Source organism: Pundamilia nyererei, unplaced genomic scaffold (assembly GCF_000239375.1).
Source record: "Pundamilia nyererei isolate P.nyererei 1_Seehausen unplaced genomic scaffold, PunNye1.0 scaffold00201, whole genome shotgun sequence".
NCBI lineage: Eukaryota > Metazoa > Chordata > Actinopteri > Cichliformes > Cichlidae > Pundamilia > Pundamilia nyererei.
In genome coordinates, this window is record NW_005187602.1 from 334,789 (window position 1) to 342,269 (window position 7,481).

Genomic DNA, 7,481 nt, shown 5'->3' on the forward strand with positions numbered 1-7,481 from the left:
AGAATTGCTGCTCTTACAACTGGCCACTGCAGAGCTGCCTTCACTACCTACCTAACTCCTATATCCTCTTCCTTCAGTGTGACTGTTCCCCACTCAGCTCCGTTCCGCATCTCAGGCCTCATTCCCTCGCCATAGCCACGTTCCCCAGGCCACGCCGCACCAAGACTCCACGTCTTGCTGTTTTTTGTCTTTGCCACATTTTTCTCTTGCACTTAAACCTAATAAACTGTTGCATCATCTGCTGTCTCTGCTCTGGGTTTCTGCACCTGAGTCCTGTTCAGTACCGGCCACCCGGCCACGTGACAGCTTTGTGTGAAAAATAATCTTGAGCATTGAATCAATAAGATGCTCTAAAGACTTGCACCCTGCCATTACTTAACCCAACTTCTCTTACATTTACTAACAAGAATATATATCATTAGTTCATCAAGTTTAATAAAACTAAAATTGAAAATTTGAAGAAAAAAAAACTTTGATGAAGATTTAGCAATTTTATTGTGTTTGTAACTGTATTTGCAACATTTGTAACATTATTGTTTTGGAAGATTTTATAAGATGGAATTTTGTTTGGATATATGGTGTTATTAATAAGTGCTTTTATTAATGTAGCTTTATAAAAACTTTTGCTCCTGCAAAAGGAATTTAGGAATTTAGTGTCTTTACATGTGAAGCTAAACACTGAAGTCGTCACTTCGTGAACATGCAGGGGCAAGCCCATCTTGTTGTCATGCATACAAAAGAAATAGCCAAGCACTATAAGAACAAGAAAATGTTGGGAAAATTAAGAAATGATTTCATTAATGAAATTCCATCTTTTATACTTTGCCCCTTTTGAAGACAGAAAAAGAGCAATAAGTCTGGCATCAGCACAAATCTGTCCAAGCAAGATGAATATCAATATCAGGGCCTCGAACCTAACTGGTGTTTGTTTCCTTTTATGACAGATCTCATTCTTGTTACAAAATGTATGGAGTGAAACTGATCCATGAAACACAGCATATTTTATTCCTGTTTGTCAGCGCAATGGCCCTGATATCCTCCTGTAGGTCCTTACCAAGGACAGACTACCCTATCCTTCCTGGCCATCACTTCATGTTCACGTGGAATGCTCCAACTGAACTGTGTAACATCCACTTTGGTATGCCCCTTGACCTCTCCTACTTCAGCTTTGTCAGCAGCACCCTGAAAACGGTGACCAACCAAAGCATCTCCATATTTTACATTGACCGCTTTGGCATCTTTCCCTATATTGACGAAGACACTGGAGAAATGCATGATGAAGGTTTGCCGCAAATAATAGACATGCAGGACCACCATGACGATGCTGCAGATGACATCAAGCACTATATTCCCACCGATGGACCTGGCCTGGCTGTGCTTGACTTTGAAGAGTGGAGACCGCAGTGGATTCGAAACTGGGGAAGCAAAGATATCTTCACTTCACTTTCTGAAGATGAGGCAGAGGAAAGGGCAAAGATTGTGTTTGAAAGAGCAGCCAAGAGGTATTTTGTCCGAATCATCCAAATTGGGAAGAAACTGAGGCCAAAAAGACTTTGGGGTTACTACTTGTATCCTGAGTGCTATAACTATGACTACAACCAGGACATGGTGGGCTTCACTGGAGAGTGTCCTGATATTGAGAAGCAGAGGAATGAAAATCTTTTGTGGCTCTGAAAAGAGCCCACGGCACTCTTTCCTTCCATCTACCTGGAGTTGGTCCTCAAAGACTCCTGGAAAGCTCGTTTGTTTGTTCGCCATCGCATCCAGGAAGCCATGAAGGTATCAACCCTCCCCCAAAGCACCTATTCAATCCCTATCTATGCCTACATAAGACCTGTGTACAAGGACAGCGTTGGTGACTATGTGTCAGAAGTAAGACATCACTGCTCAACACACAGTATTGTATTACCTTGAGAAATAATTTGTGCTCTGTGTGCCTCACCAATCCTTGATGGGATGAAAGGTATCTGCCATCCAACATAGAATTTAGGGATGAACTACTTTCTAAGTACAAGGCTCTCATTCACAGTAAACTTTGTTCACTAACATCTTCCAGCACTATAGCTCAGGCTTCAGGCTATTCAAAAAACTTTTTTTTTTCAGGCAGCTGTTTTCCTCATCTTTATTCATTCTAATGTCAAAGTAGACAGTGAATCATGGAAAGCTACTTTAGCAGAGCACAGAGTACATGGAAACACACAATTCTGTTTTTTGTTTGTTTGCTTTTGTTTTTTGTTCTTATGTTTCAATTTTTAAAAGCCTTCAAAAGTGAAACCAGTATTAATTGTCCCGAAGCTACATTCTTTGTTATCCTTATCTTTTATTAGAGTTAAAACTTTTATAGTGTATTATTTACTCACTGGATTAAGCTAAAGCTTTAAGGGAACAACAATAAACATGGTTTGTTTACTTAATTTCCTATCAAATCTTCCATTATACTCAGGATTACACCCACGTTCCTACACTCAGTCTTAAACAATGATTTCATAAAAACCTGTAACAATACATGACATTTAAAAACGCACACACAAACACATGTTATCAGGGAATTAGGTAATTGCTACAAAGTATTTAGGGAATAGACTTGTTTTAGTCTTATACATGAATAATGAGTTTCAACTATCAGTCAACATTACTCTGACTCTCTCTGTTCTGTTTGTGCAGTTTGATCTGGTTAACACCACTGGAGAAGCTGCTGCTCTGGGTGCTGCTGGCGTCATATCTTGGGGAGACATGAATGTCACAGACACAGAGGTAGATTGTACTTTTGATAGGAAATTGGTTGCTTTTAGGTATCTTTCATGCAAGACTTCAATCATAACATTTTAATCAAATGTTCCAATATCCCACAACCCTGCAGGACTCTTGCTTTGATGCACAACATCACTTGGAGCAGGTTACAAACAGGTACATTGTGAATGTTTCCACTGCAACACGCCTCTGCAGTGATGCACTTTGCCAGGGCCAAGGTCGCTGTATAAGGAAGCACTGGGGTGATGACGTGTTCCTTCATCTGCACTCATGTCACTACCAGATCAAGCAGCAACACCGGGGTGGACCTTTGACTGTGAGCGGTGGTCTCTCACAAGATGACATCAACTTGTTCGACAAAAACTTTGACTGCATGTGCTATACTGAAAAGCCATGCCGGTCGGTCATTACGCTCAATGTCATTCACGACGCAGTCATCAACACAAGGAACCGCGCTGCTGATAGGACACACTCCATCCTCCATGTACATTTATATTTGTGTGTCTTGGTGTGGGTGTTTGTGAGTGAGTAAGTGAGTGTGTTTGCCTTTGCCTCCGGTGGATAAACGATCATAAGTTTGTTTAAAGGAACTTTTTATTTCATTTCAACAGCCTTCTTTCATAAAATATGTCTAAACTAAAAAAGGGTTAAAATGGACTTAACCTGTGTTTTTGTGATTACCTGTCAATTATATACCGATAATTGACACCAAAGATCAGAAAGAACTGGGTATATCCTGTGCCATGTTCCATAATGGCTCTTATCGTGCCACAAGAGGTCATCACAGTAGGAGTTTTTACCAGCACAAAATTCACAACCAAATACTGCCTTAAGCTATTATTATTAGGCATTTACACAATAAAAGCCTCCCAAAATTTAATCAATAAAAAATGCAACATTGTGATGCTAGAATTAACAACCTCAGGCCCTGCTACTGGCCCTCGCATTGGCTCTTATCTGCTGTGGTACTTAAAGCCAGCTGGTTAATAAAATAACTATGATAACAATTATCAGCTGCAACTAACATAATTTCTTTGTCACTGTACTAGTGAGTAGTGAATATAAGATGCTTAGCATTAGGATTTTTGAACAATTTAGTGTCAGGTGTGTTTTAATAACAGACACAGGTGGTGCTCTTTCTATGACACCAACTTAAGCAACCCCCTTTTCTATCTGAAAAAAGAACATCATTTTATTTCCAAATCAAAATTTTTTGCACCTCTTAAAAAGATATGCATTACAAACAACTGGAATAAGCAAGACATTTAACTGAATTTTAATGAGGTCCAGAAAGGGCATTTTTCTTGCACTGAAAAATAAAGTTCCATGCAAAAATACGCATGCTAAAAATTCTACAATTCCATAAATGTTTCTGCCATAAAAAACAGAAAGAATTACTACTGTGGTATTTCAACCCTGAGTGTTAAAAAAGATGATCACTTATAATAGTGGGAGATTAGAGTTAAAAGTGCCCATATTTTACAGGAAAAGTTTAACTGGGATGCAGAGTGGAAGACTATTACCACACTCACATCCACATGTTAAACACAGGGCTACAGCTGGTTAGATTAGCTTACCATAAAGACTGGAAATAAGTGGAGACTAACCTGCCTCAATACAATGATTCAAAACGTTAAAGTGACAACAGGATGCATTGTCCGCTGTAAAAAAAAAGTGCTGTATTGTGGTATGTGCAGAGTGCAGTACTGAGACATTCACTCATTGTTTAGTTGTGTGAATAACTGAATTCCAGGGCACAGTGACATTTTATGTTAGAACACATGTTTGGCTTCTGTTCACGTCCTCTCATCTATATTCAGGAGTGGTCAGCATTCAGAAGAATTCAGTATCTGCCTGCCTGTTGTGGGCTGCATGAATATTTTATGTCTGGGTTCTCTTCCTGGTTTCTGCTGTGATTTAAAAGTTTAGCAACCATTTGAAATTCTGAGCTTTTTCCTTCTTTGTTTTGTTTTGTTTTTTTCTTTGATTCTTACACAGTTAATTAGAATGTGATCAGAAGTAAACTGCTGTAGAAAAACAATAGGCACTACTTTTTTATTACTTAGATTCAGATGAAATTACATAAAACAACACTGTCATCAAACAAAACAGCCAAGCAAAAGTAAGACTCCATATGCAGGCTGGTACTTTTCAAAACATTGTATTACCAGATAATTATCGGTGATTTGCATATCACCATAATGTTGCAGCTAGATTATACATTGCTGGTTAGCTTTATATATAAAAATACATCTTATAGTTTTACTAGATTTGGATTTAAAGACTGTAAAAAAAAAAAAAAAAAAAGAATAACTAAACCAGGGGTCCTGTTCTCCTTTTCACTGGTATCTCAGCACTGGTGTACTTATCTTACAGGTGCGTCTTTAACATTTGAACTAGAGCTCCTTAACAGCTGACAGACATTAATGATCAAAAACATAATACTGAATCACAGTGTAACAGCTGTCCTCTGAAATCAACTAAGTGACCTTACAATTACATGCACAGACATAATCAAAGGATTGGGTACATAACTACTTTGCAGCTTTGTGCAGTGATTTACACAGTCAGACAAATTTTGCGACTATTTTAGTCATTTTAAAAAGTAAACAAATACATCCAACACTGTTAACTAAACCTCAGCATAGGGTTAGGTGTAGAGGGGAAAGTTGAACAAGACAGATGAACATAATTTCGTCACTCTTTGGTGATACTATTTCCACCGTGAGGCCTCACTGTACATGTATAAACTGTCAAAAAAGAACTGATCCACAGTCTCTTCCTGGTAGAGCCGTCACCCTTTGTGCTTTGGCAGTCTGGTCCCAGCCTGGCCCAGCTTGGCTCAGCTCAGCTGCCTGTATAATCTGTTCTGTCAGATGGAAACTGTCGTCCGGGGGTAATAAGAGCTTTATTGTCCTGATTCTTCTGCTTTGTTGGGGATTGCAGAGCATTTTTAGGTCACTGGCTGTGACTGAATGTTCTGCTGACCATACTGATGCTTCACTGAGGAAACGCACTCGCTTCCCATACTGATCCTACCCCACCCTTTCACCCAGCACTTTTGGGGGAACACAATTAGAAATCTAGGTTCCGCAGCCAGATTGCAATTTACCAAAGGATCACAGCTTCTGTTTTCTGTCAGAGCAGATATATTATGGATACTGACACACAATTAATAGGCTCTTTCATTGTGATAATTGGGCAGAAAGGCCCCATGATCATTTCCCCCACTTTTCTCCTCGTAATTATCTTCTTTCACCCTGTTCTCTTTCAGATAGGTTAAGCACACATTAATGTTCCCACCTTAGATTTGGATGCTACAACCAGAGGTATCAGTTATTCCTGATGATCGTAAGCTATTTAGCAGTATCTTGCATGTAAAAATGTGAACCTAATATATAACACTGAACCTGTAGCTAAATGAAATGTTTTTGTTAAAAACTGGAGCCAAAGTTCTGCTAAAAGATTACAAATTGTGTTGCAATGGTCACTAAGTCAGATTAGGCAATTATCAAGTCATAAAATTTTGGCTGTTCCTGACTGAGACCCAAAAAGTTACCTGTCTTTCACAAGGTATGAGGTCCTATAGGAGGCTGTGATAGGAGGCAGTTTTTATGCAGTTTGTGTGGTACAGACTGTGTGATATTATTTGATTTCACAGATCAGTCTAGCTGTCAAGATTAATGCTCTTTTGATTTGTTAAAGCAAGCAACAACCTGCAGGCTCCCAAAAGGAGTCACTCTCCATAAACTTGGATGTCAAAATGTCATCTTTACTACATTTGTGGTCTTATGTGGTATTTTTTTCACTCTCGGTCTGAAAGTCTCCATTTTTTTCTTTCTTTCACAATCCCAGAAGCCCATTCTGCCTTGATTAGTGCACACAATCTCACTATTGTGACACCTCTAGCTAAACTCTTCCCAGGCGTCTGCTATAACCAGCTTTGTTGAAGCATGTACCAAACATGCTGCTAGGAAGGAATTATGCAAATGTGTTCCATGGGAAAAAACATACCAAAAGAAAGCCTGCCAATAAGGCATATCAGGCAGTGGGAGAAAGTCTCTTTGGCCTTTGCAACTTTGCAAATGTTTTACATATGAAGCAAAAGCTTTAATACTCCAAAGGAAAGAGAAAGCCCCGGAAAGCATAACATGGTCTCTCTTTGTGTATTGTCATTTAAAGCAGCAAGCGGTCCTGAGGAAATAATGAAACAACTAGATTTAACACAGCCTAAAACAAAAATGCAGATTGTTGAACAAAACACCGTCTGCATACATATTTCAGTGTCCAGAAAATATTCCTTTTAGCACGATCAGTGTAACCAACAGGTTCTTATGATAAGAGCATGGTGGAACCTGGGCTATTAGTGTTAATGTACAAAACAAATACAGCTAAACATTCATCGATCCATCCATTCATTCTCTTCTATTTATCCAATTCAGGGTCGTGGTGGGGCAAGAGCCATGCCATAGGGAATGAGGTAGGGTACACCCTGGGCAAGTTGTCAGGCAGTTGCAGGGCCAACAGAGAGAGAGCGAAAGGTATTGATACATACATTCACACCTAAGAGCAATTTAGAATTAACATACTGTAATCCTTAGATCAGACCTTCCCAAAGTGTGGGGCCCGCCCCCTAGGGGGGGCACAGAGCCATGGCAGGGGGGGCGCGGGATGAAAAGGGGGGGAGAAAAAAACAAAAGGCTTGGACACTGCTAGCACGGGTGCCTACA

At 39.6% G+C, this 7,481-nt stretch overlaps 1 pseudogene; it reads left to right on the forward strand.

Moving 5' to 3' along the window:
• Positions 1-916: 916 nt before the first annotated feature.
• LOC102194003 (hyaluronidase PH-20-like) lies at positions 917-3,447 on the forward strand (annotated as a pseudogene).
• Positions 3,448-7,481: the final 4,034 nt, after the last annotated feature.